The sequence below is a fragment of the Tupaia chinensis genome, unplaced genomic scaffold (assembly GCF_000334495.1).
Source record: "Tupaia chinensis unplaced genomic scaffold, TupChi_1.0 Scaffold144482_1, whole genome shotgun sequence".
Classification (NCBI taxonomy): Eukaryota; Metazoa; Chordata; class Mammalia; order Scandentia; family Tupaiidae; genus Tupaia; species Tupaia belangeri.
Genome location: NW_006204341.1, coordinates 1,527,431 through 1,539,151, shown reverse-complemented (window position 1 = coordinate 1,539,151; position 11,721 = coordinate 1,527,431). Strand labels below are relative to the sequence as shown.

Sequence of the window (11,721 nt, the reverse complement as noted above, 5' to 3'; positions counted from 1 at the left end):
AAATAAATAAATAAATAAATAAATAACAAGCTGAGTTTTGTGGCACAAACTAAGTTTGTGCTTTGAAGTGCAGAAGAAAGAGTTCTGTGAAGGCTACAGGAGTTGGTGAGGTAGTATCTGAGTTTGGTTTTGAAGGATGCGTGGTCTTTAATAGAAAGGAGGGAAAAGGCAGAGTGGGCAAATGTGCAAAAATCTGGCATATGTATAAGGTGTTTTCAGGGCATAGTTATGAAGTCTAGCTAATTAGATTCAAGGGTCAGTTGTAGAGGAAAGGGAGAAAATCTGATTAGATAGAGTGGGATTTATGTAAACATAAACAGCAACAGCATAAAACCCCAAGAAGTATCTACTCCATAAATTACTCCATAAATTTCTCTTTTACTTTATTAGTGGCCACAAACTTTAGAGCCAAGTTTATTATACATGTATTCTTGTCATTTAAAAAATCCTTTATTTCGGAGGAAAAGGGATTGTGGCGTGGCCATCCCCCCTGGGAGCTAATTTCTCACGTCCTGTCTCTCTGTCTCTGTCTGTCTGGCGAGCACACACGCCCTGTAGCAAAAACCTCTCAAAAAAAAAAAAAAATCCTTTATTTAAAGTTTTTCTGTTTTTTGTTTTGTTTTGTTGCCATAGGGCATGTGTGCTCATTAGAGAGACAGAGAGAGACTGTGAGAGGGAAAGTGAGAAATCATCCCCCTGGGGAAGAATGACCATGCTGTAATCCATTCTCCCCCTGGGGTTGCTCCCAGCTTGATTTTCAAGCCACCAGGTCTAGGACTCAAACCATGGTCTCCCATATGGGAGTCTAGTGCCTTAACCACCATGCCAGCTGCTGGCCCCAGAAAGCTTATTTATTTTTATTTGTGATAGAGAGTAGTTATCAGCAAGAGCGAGAGAAAGAGAGAGCAAAAAGGAAGCATCCTTAACAGGGCTCAACACATCACAGTGTCCTTTTTTCAGCCCTCCAGCTTCTCAGTATCACACATACACAGAGTTGTGTTTTTAGCCAACCTGAGAATCAAGACTATGGTTGGCAAAGTGGCTTCCAGCACTGCAATTCAGTTTGCTACCAAATGCACCATCAAGCTGGACCATTTACATATATATTCTAATCACTGAGAGCTACTTCCTTTAGAACGAATCTGTTCACTTTTATCCTCTTATGTCTTACTTTGCTGTGATTTAAATCTGAGTCCTATGAAGTAATTTTGGAAGTTAAATTGTTATGATTTTTATCATTATTTTGTCTTTTTTCACTACTTCAAATTAGGGTTGAATCAGGCTAGTCTTATTTTAATTCCACTACAGCTTTTTGAGCTGGGGAGTAGTTCTGTTTGAGAAGACTGCTTGAAAAAGCAGGTTGGAGGATGACTTGAAGAAAGAAAAGCCTGGGACCAGCAGTTAGTGTAATGGCTATGTTGCTGAACTCCCATGTCGTCAACCACAGTTCAAGCCCGGGACCTGGTGACTTAAACTCACGACGGGCACATGTGTGTGTGTGCCCAAGATCCCGAGAGGAGAATGGAGGAGAAGGGATTGCAGCATGGCCATCCCTCCTGGGGGGTGATTTCTTGCTTTCTATCTCTCTGTCTCTCTCTGTCTTTCTGGTGAGCGCATGCACCCTATAGCAAAAACTTCTCAAAAAAAAAAAAAAAAACAAAGAAAGAAAGAAAGGAAAGCCTGAATACAGAGATTAATTCAGCCAGGGTGCTGTTTCTCAAATTTTAGGAATACTAAAAGGGATCTGTGCATCCATTTTAATAGTGATGTAACTTTTAAAGGATCTCTATTTATTGACTTAAACTTATTTATTTTTTAAAGATTTATTTATTTCCATTTATTGTTATTTTTTTAAATTTGGCCAAAGAGAGACAGAGAGAGAGAGAGAAAGGGAAAGTGAGAAAGCAAGCCACCAGGTTCAGGACTTGAACCACAGTCGGCCATGTGGGAAGACCAGAGCCCTCACCCACCATGCCCCCTGCCAGCTCCAGACTTAAACTTATTTTTAATATAGTTACCTAAATATTGACAAATACAAAAATAGGAATAAACTTGTTTTGCTTTAAAAATTTCAGTAAAACTGATAAAAAATAAAATAAACATTCACTTAAGGTGCCTCCTGAAGCTAGAATTTATAACACATTCAGCTTCAGATCTAGTTGCATATTTTACTTCATTGATACTAAATAAGAGAAACCCTATTTTATAAGTAGGCTAGACAAAATATCATAACCTTAAGACTTTGTAAGAGAACTCAGGATCATCAGACTACATACCCAATGAAAACTTGTAGTGAGCAACTCTCAAATTCCAATTGTTTTCTTTTTAAAGAATTATTTATTTACTTTTTATTTATTCATTGAGTTATTTTAATTTGACCTGAGAGAGAGAGAGACACACACACACACAGAGAGAGACAGAGAGGGAAAGTGAGAAAGCAAGCCACCAGGTCTGAGACTTGAACCATGATCAGCCATGTAGGAGTGTCCAGTGCTTTAACCACCATGCCACCTGTTGATCCCTCAAATTCCAGTTTTTCGTTTTGCTATAGAGTGCATGTGCTCTCCAGAGAGAGACAGATGTGGGGGCCAGGGAAGCAAGAGATCACCCCCTAAGGTGGATGGCCATGCCATAAACCCTCCTCTTCCATTCTCCTCTCTAGATTTTGGGCACACATGCACATTTTACCAGCAGGTTTTTCAAGCCACTGAGTCGGGACTCAAACCACACCGTTGACCATGTGGGATCTAGCCACTTTAATCACTATGCTATTGGCTGGCCCCAGTGAACTTGATAATTTTTTTAGTGAAATTGACCAGAACATTGAGAATTACATCATATAGTGTCTTTGTTGAATCGGGCTCTTTTAGAACAGAAACTTATTCTGTATATCTTAAAAAAGCACAATGTGTTTCACTTCTTCACTGTTTCCTAATTGACTTAATTATCCTATTGACTAGTGCCTTTGATCACAAGTCATGCCATATACTAGTTACTAGCCAACCTATGAATTGGCTGGCCCTGAGAAGACAGATATCCTGTCCATCATGGTCCATCTAATGAATTCCCTAAGTAAAAAAAAAAGAAGCACACGCACACACATGCACACACACACACACACACACACACACAATCCAACAGCTATAAGTAGGGCAATTTCAGCTAGCATTAGTACTGAACATGTCAGGCACAATAACTGGAGGTAATTGTTTTCTCTTTAAGAACATATCACCTCTTCCAGGGTCATGAGAAATGCAAATGTTAGTTATATTCCTTACGTCCACTTACTCCTCAATCTTCTGCAGTCTGGCTTCTGCTCCCCTTATTTTCACTGAATTGCTCTCATTAAGGTAATTAATTGATCTCCATATTTCTTTTTTTTAAAGATTTATTTATTTAATTCCATTTGTTATTATTGTTTTTGTAACTTGACCAGAGAGACACAGAGAGAAGGAAAGGGAAAGCGAGAAAGCAAGCCACCAGGTCTGGGACTCAAACTGTGGTCAACCATGTGGGACCCCAGCATCTTTAACCACCATGCCACCTGCTAGTCCCTGATCTCCATATTTCTAAATTTGGCAGTTTCTGTCTTTGTTTTACTACATATTTCTGCAAGTATGATGTTATGGCTTATTCCATTTTTCAAAATGTGTACTTTCTTGGATTCCATAATGTGTACTCTCATGGTTCTTTCTCTCCCTCTCTGAATACTTTGTTTTCTTCATGGACTCCTCTTAAGTCTCAGTGTTTCCAAGAATTTGATCATCAGCCCACTGCTCTTCTCACTCTATGTGCTTTCCTGAGTGATGACTTATTACCATCTGTGTACTGAGTCTCCCAAATCTCTCTTTCCAGATCTCTCCCCTGGACATCAGTTTTGTAATATTTAATGGCCCATTGACAGTTCTACCCCAATATTTTAAAATCATCTCTAACTTGAGAAATTCTAAACAGAACTCATCATCTTCTCTTTGAATGCAGTTCCTCCTCCTATACTTCCTACCTTACTTTTGGGAACCACTGTTCTCCAAATATAAAGGCCAGAAATTTTAAAGTGATCTTGGACTTCTTGTCTGACTCCCATGTCCAGTTAATCCAATTCTTGTCTTGGCCTCTAAGTACTCCCACTATATGATTACCAAATTGAATTATCTTCTAATCTGACTTTCTATATGAAGTCCAAGAGCCTTAAGATGGCAGAACATCAATTTGTTGTTCCGGCCATTGTCAACTGCCTCTAATCAACACAAATATACTTATAGTCACATTCTTTTTTTTTTTTTTCCCATTTCTCTCTTTCTCTCCCTTTCCTCATTATATCTCCTTTTCCTAGAACATACTTTCCTCCAGGCTAATCCACCCTTATTCTTTATTTTTAAAGAATAAACTACAAGATTGCCCTCTATAGAAAGCATTCCCAGAGGTGCTTTGCCCTAATCCTGACTGGATGTTCCTGTTCTGTGTTCCTGAAGAATATAACCATAGCATTCACTAAAACTGTATTCTATCTTTATATACTACACTCTTTTTTGAGTGAGAACATCTTGAGGCAAAAACTTGAGACTTTTTTTTTTTAATGCCAGAGGATGTATAAATGTGCATGTGACAGCACCTCCACCCCCCGTTAGAGCCTGGTCACACTGCAGTTCTTTTTCCTCCAATTCTACATCCCATCAGAACCTAGGCATATGCCTGGCATGTTTATCAAGCCATTGGGACAAACTAGTCAGTCACATGGAATCAACTTTCTCTGTGCATTGTTTAACCATTGTGCTACAGGCCTGGCCCTATTTTTGTATCTAGGAATAAAATATAATGTAGATTCCCATATTGACTCACTGAGAATTATATAGTAGGATACAGAGTAAGCCTTAACATATCTTCATCAGACTAATTTTTAAACAAAAAAGCCATAGTCAATACATAGATAGTACTTGCCTTGAAAGAAGAGACTGGCTCACTTATCTCCACATGCCTCTAATGCTATGCCAGCCATGTAGTCAGTGTTCAATAAAAGATAGTTTTGAAGTAAATTGCAGGCCAGTTTTTGGACGGGGGGAATGTTCCCAATGTGGGAACAGACTGCTTATGATGGTAAAGCTCCCCTTCTTTCTAGGGAATAGGTCTACCTAGGAAACCAAATTAAAGGTCAGTAGGTTTCTTGGTAAATCTGCTGTCCTACTGAAAAAAAAAAAAAAAAAAAGAGTGACCCGTTTTACGAGATGAATCATTCAGGTCAGGCTGGAATCTTAAGAAATAATCTCTTTCTACCCTAAGGGACAAATCTGTCCAGACAACTGGAATCCTAAAGCAGAGAAGTAATAGAAAGCAGTCTGGCAACATTTCTATACCCACTGGAGGACAATAAGAAAAATAAATAAATTGTTCTAAAAGATTTTCATTGCTTCCCAAGGGTATAAAATATACCCTAGTCCATGACAACTTGTGAAATAACTAAAAAGTCAAATATTGATAAATTCTGACTTCTTGGCTGATTTTTATTAAGTCTTTGTTTTTATAACCTAACTGAAAAAGACTTTTTTATAAACATCTGTTTACATCTCAGCTCATTGCCCTAAAAGTGGCTAAAAAAAAGTCATAGTGCCATAAAATGAGCTTGTCTAGACTTAAAAATAAGATCTCAATGCTGAAATATTTAGAATTTGTCTCTTATAATGATCAGATATTTTTAAATGCTAAGCTTCTACTCTGTATCAGGTACCATTCTGGTTCTTTTCCATTACTGCCTCATTTAGTCCTTGTAACTATACTGTTAGGTAGGTCTTTAATGTTATTTTCATATTCACAAAGGGGGGATTAAATTTAGGAAGACAAGGCTATTAAGTAGTAGAACAAAGATACTAACCAATGACTGTATTCTGAGAACTTTGACTTGTCTGTAACACTAAATCATGGATATCCACTGTAAGTAGAAACAGCTTTTTGCTTGAGGCTTGTTGACTGATTCGTGTGTATATGTGTGTTTGTGTGTGTACTTCACATCTATTAAAATATTAATATGAATCAGGTAGTAGATTATCTCATATAGTCCTGTAAACACCCTACAGAGTAAATAGCATCATTGGCTCCATTTTGCAGATGAAGCAATTGATGGTTAGAAAGATTCATTTTACAAATATATCAATGCGAGGAGGATCTAATTATTTAGGAAAATGTGTTTAGTAGTATACATTAATAAATTCAATGACTACATTTATCACTTAGCTTTACTGTACTCATTATATATTGTGCTGATAAAAATGGTAGTAAGAAAGAATATAATGCTTACTGCTGGGAGAACAAGAAAGATATTGATGAATGGAAACAAAATTACAGATAGACAAAGAGAACAATGTCTACTGTTATAACACAGTAGGGATAATATGGTTAACAACTTACTGTATGTATCAGAGTAGCTAAAAAAGAAGGTTGTAAATATTTACAACACAAAGTAATGACAAATCATTGAAATGAAGGGTATGCTAATTACCCTGATTTTGTCATTATGTATTGTGTTTATGTACTGAAAAATCACATCATACTCCATAAATATGTACCTTTATTATATGCTAATAAAAAACATGCTTAGTGCCAAGGACTCCTCATTCTACACTGCTGCCTTCACTACAAAGGAAAAATAACTCAGAACGTATGCATTGTTGAAAATGGGTCAGTATCATTCACCATCAAAGGACAGACTTTTTTCCATTTTAATTTGTCATTTGTAGGTAACATGCTGAAAGCAATTTTGAAGTCTTAAGATTTTATCATTGAAGTAAAACTCTTTCCAGATAATGTAATGACATATCTCCTATCTTTCCAGATTTTTACCTGTCCTTTTGGAGAGAGTCCCTTTTTAAGGCCTGAACTTTTCAAATTTAGAATCATACTTATGTGAAATACCTTTATAAATGATATCTGTGTGAAGATAAATTTATTTATGCTCTGAAACTTGGAAGCCATTATTTTCCTACGAGAGTACATTCAATTACCCTTAATTAAGCAGGGCTGCAAAATGGCACCTGTCTTCCGTCCTGTCTGTGCTAACACAGTGTACTTAGTGATGGTATAGTCAATGAAGAATTAATTCAGAGTATAGTGAATTCTAGACTATTTGTTCTTTAACTTCAAAGTAGTATGCTTTGTATCTGAAGATTGAGTGTTTAACATCCTCTTTAGGTTTCTTTCTATAGTTCACAAAATTAATCATGCTCAATGCCCAAAATTCCAACATAGGAAAATATTTTTAAGAAATCACACCAGACAGAGACAATGAAATTTTTTGGTTGTTTGTCTATTTGTTTTGTTTTATCTTTTGCTATAGGATGCTTGCACTCACCGGAGAGAGACAGAGAGATAAAGAAAATGAGAAATCCTGCAGGGGGATGGCCATGCCACAGTCCCTTCTCCTCCATTCTCCTCTTGGGATATTGGGCAATCAAGTCCATGTGCCCTGCATTCTCATACTATCAGGTCTGGGACTTAAACTGTGTAATAGGCCATGTGAAGTCCAGCACTTTAATCACCATGCCACCTGCTGGCTCTGAAAAATCACTATTTTTGTTGGCATATAGCCTTCCAAACTGTAAAATATTATAATATTATAAATTACATTTTTTTCAAAAATAAGAATATGATGTACTCTTGTAATTAACCTTTTTCACTTTATAACATGGACCTCTTTCTAGCAAGTACATATGGATTTATATAATATTGGGTTGTTGGAAAATTCATGATGCATTTTTACATAGAAAGGCATAGAAAATTATGTCATGACTTTTCCAACAGCCCAATAGTTTTGATTGGCTGCATACTATCCTACTGTATGTAGTCCCATCTTATGTCTTATCTCATGATTAGACAAATAGGCTGTTTATGATTTTCTCTAATAGTAAGAATACTTCCAAGAACACTGATGTAGAGCCATCCATACTTACACACTTGTCTGATAAGATGAGGAATTACTTTATTCATATAGACTTTGAAATCAAGACTGATTCTTTGAGACTCTTTGAAGGAGAAGCAAGGAGAAGGAGAAGCTACTACTAATGCTAGTTAGAAGCCATTTTTATTCACCTCTAGATTCTGCCCAGCACTTGGGTTGCACATGGGTTGCATTAGATACTAAAATTAAAGAGAGGAACTTGTGTTAATTATGAATGTGAAATCGAGAAGCTGTATTTTCACTCTGTCCTCATTTCTCATATTTAAAACAACTGCTGACTGGCTTCTACCTTAAGGGACAGTTTATAATTTAAAACAATGGCATTGGCAGCTGCTAAAGTACTTGTGATATTAACTATACAGGTTGCCTTTGTCCATACAACTGGTTAAGTAATTAAGCATGGGCTAGCATGAGGAACACTGCTGATGGGGAGCACCTGTTTATATGCACTTGCATTGTAATCTGTATATTAAGTATCTTCTCTCTTCAAAATCATGGGCAGTGGTGTATTTCTGTGACCTGGTCCTTTGAGAAATGAAGGGATTGTGCAAGATGAAGGACTGTCATTTCTGCCTTACTACTGAAGCCAGTGAGCTTACATACAGAGTACCTGGGGCTACTTAGGCTACAAAAATTGGAGGACTACTCTAAAACTTTCACCATCAAGGAAATAGGTAGCCCAAGACATAGGTTACACCTGTTAAAAACAAACAAAAAAAAAGTCGATGTATAGTGTTAGAGAGATTCAGAAACAAAAGAAGATGACAGGGAAGTATATTCTAGGTCAGCATATCAGCAGCAAAGCTCAAGCAGATCACAAACAACTGCCACAGAAAATGACAGAGGATTGTCCATCATATGATCAAAGTTAGAGAAATGGCTGATGCCTAGTATTCTTAGTCATAGGGATCTATGCCAAACACGGAGTAGAAAGGCACAGACATGACAGGTGGTAGTAATGAATTGACCCTGTAGCCACAGTGTCATTTATTCTGCACCAACCCAAATGGCTGCTGAAGCTCTCAACCTGCCAAGCACCCTTGGCCCAGGTCATTGCAATCTATACTTTGATCAGCTCTTCTACTGTCAATCTTGATAGCACTCTCTAGACTTAACAACAGAACCTTACCAGATGATGTCAGGGATCCCTGTTTCTGCTGGTTTTTTTCTGGACAATTGCTGTCTTACATGCAAATGTTTCAAGATTGCTTTTTTAAAAATAGAATTAAAATTGAGATCACATGTTTATGGAGACAGCTATCACTGTATCTTAATTCTTATAACTACAAATGTAGCCAGTGCATTTCATTTCATTGTTTTCTTCTTTTTCTTAGAAATGAAATGGTTACATCTATATAGGCATTTTGATTCTCCCTTTATACATTTGTTGCTTTTCCTGCCCCACCCCCAGTGGGAACAATTTGGTAGTTACATGATAAGCAATATAGGAATCTAGAACTCATTTTTTCCACTAATGAAGAAATAATAACTATCTTTCTATTTCCTCTTGTTGAAATCCCACCCATCTTTTGAGGTCTAATTGGGATGAAGTATTTCTTGACTTCAACTCCAACTCTCAAGGGATATATTTTTCTTTACTCTGAACCTCCATTGTATTTAGAATGTAATAGATGCTCTAAGAGACACATAGTTTTATGTTACAGTGGTTGGTACATGTATCCTCTCTACCCTAATAACATATAAGGACATCTTTTATAGTACCCTACATATACTGGGTCGTGGGAAAAGTCATGACATATTTTTCTATGCAAAATTGCATCATGACTTTTTCCATAACCTAATAGTTTATGCAGTAAAAATTTGTGGATGAATAGATGAACAGAAGGAAGATTTTGTTTTCTTTCCTTATTATAATGGCAAAATATATTTCCTCTGTGTGAGCAGCATAGCTGAAGGTGAATTCAAGGATCAGTTCTTGATTCATTGCTAATGATTGGATGATTACTTAATCAACAGACAGTTCTTGAGAAACTGCTGTGTAAAAGCCACTATGATAGACATCTTAAGCAGCTGTTAAGGTTTGTGTGGTGTTGGTGTGCTCTTCAACAGAAGTTTTACATATATAATTTTATTGGTAGCTTTTCCAACTGTTTTCTAACATTCTTCATAATTTTGTCTATCTTTATTTTTCCATATTTTCCAGATGTGCAGGCATCCTTATCAGATTTTCAACTGCATAGAGAGAAAATTTGTCTTAGGGCCCAATTGTATTCTGTGGTAAAGTAGCAAACATAATACACAAAACGAAGGACATCAAAAAAAAAAATCTATTCACCAGCTTTGACATTGAGTCCAAAGATAATCAATGGCAAGGTCTGTGGCAGTTGAAATACTGAACAATATACTGATTTCATTTTTTTTCTGAACCATAGTTTTCTAAAGTCCTTTGAAATACTGAAGTTGTCAATTATGTAAATGCTAGTCATTCAAAATTCCAAGAGGTTGGTTGTACATGTGTTGAAAGTATCATGTTTATGATAGTTAAAAGTAAGTGTTGCATATTTTCTACATTTGTAGCTTAATATGGATTAAGTTTTTAATGCCTTGAAGTAATAATATTGTACTGTGTGATTTTACTTTTATCATGTATTTCAATCTTCCTAAAGTTACTATAATTGAGTTTGTTTGATAATGTACCTTTATATTACTACGAGACTTGATAGTTTGCAAAATATGAGGTTCATAATAGAGATAGAGAGTAGAGTTACTACCTGGCAGGGAGGATAAGAAGAAAGTGAAATATAGAAAAGTGATTTAATCTCACTACTGCAGTTTTGTAAAATATAATTTGTTTTTCCCCTAGCACAGCAGAGTTTCATGCTGATAACAAGCTACTGAATTAATAAATCCATTGCAACTATTGAGACTTTTCCTTTAATAACATAACGAATGCTGAGCATTAAGAAAAAGAAAGGCATTCTCTGTACAGATGTTACCTTTAGCAGATCTACATCCCTAAGCATAGGAAAAATACCATCATACCCTGAGTAATATCAATGTGAAAATAATTTGTACATCTCAATTAGAATAGCGTATATTCCACACAAAAACATGCTGTTTCCTGGAACACATTTGCTTATTTTCCGATTGGAAAGACATTTAGGGGTCTATTTTGTTATCATTACATGTGCTTAACTCCAATTACAGTTAATGGGAGTTGTGTGTCTATAGTCACAGTAGCCTCTGAACTATTTTAACATTATTGCTTTCCATTACCATCTTCATTAAAATAACTTTTATCTCTTCTGCCAACCTGAACTACATCTGGGTTTCTGTTTTCTTTCCATGGATTTATTTTCATGTAATGAAGGGTATAGATTATACAACACGGGCTATTTCTAGTTTTTAAAACAGCACAGTGTCATTGAGATAAGAATAGGGCTAGAAGTATTTCATCCATAAGGAGAGAGAATTGATTGGCTTCTAGCCATGCATTTTTGCCCAATGCCCTGTGTTTTGAATTATGTTTGAATAAGACAATTTGATATAGTTTAATACCTATGAAAGCTAGTGGACATCAAAATTTTAAAACATGAGAAAATAAAGTTTACCTAGACTAGAAACTCTATGAACATCCAAGAAAACTACCCATTTAATTCCAAATATTCTAATTTTTGACAAGGCAAAATAATTAAAGTAAATGTATTATAATATCTCCAACTGTAATTGGTGGTGTACTTTTGGTTAATGCTAGATTCTACTGAATTCCCAGATAAAAAAGTAGCTAGCCATCACATAAACTGATCAGAAGACAG

The 11,721-nt window shown here is 36.1% G+C and overlaps 1 protein-coding gene across 1 annotated transcript in view; it reads left to right on the top strand.

The window, feature by feature from the left end:
* DIAPH2 (diaphanous related formin 2) overlaps positions 1 to 11,721 on the top strand; it is a gene marked incomplete at its 5' end in the record, with an annotated part of 1,076,033 nt that overhangs the window by 1,054,975 nt on the left and 9,337 nt on the right.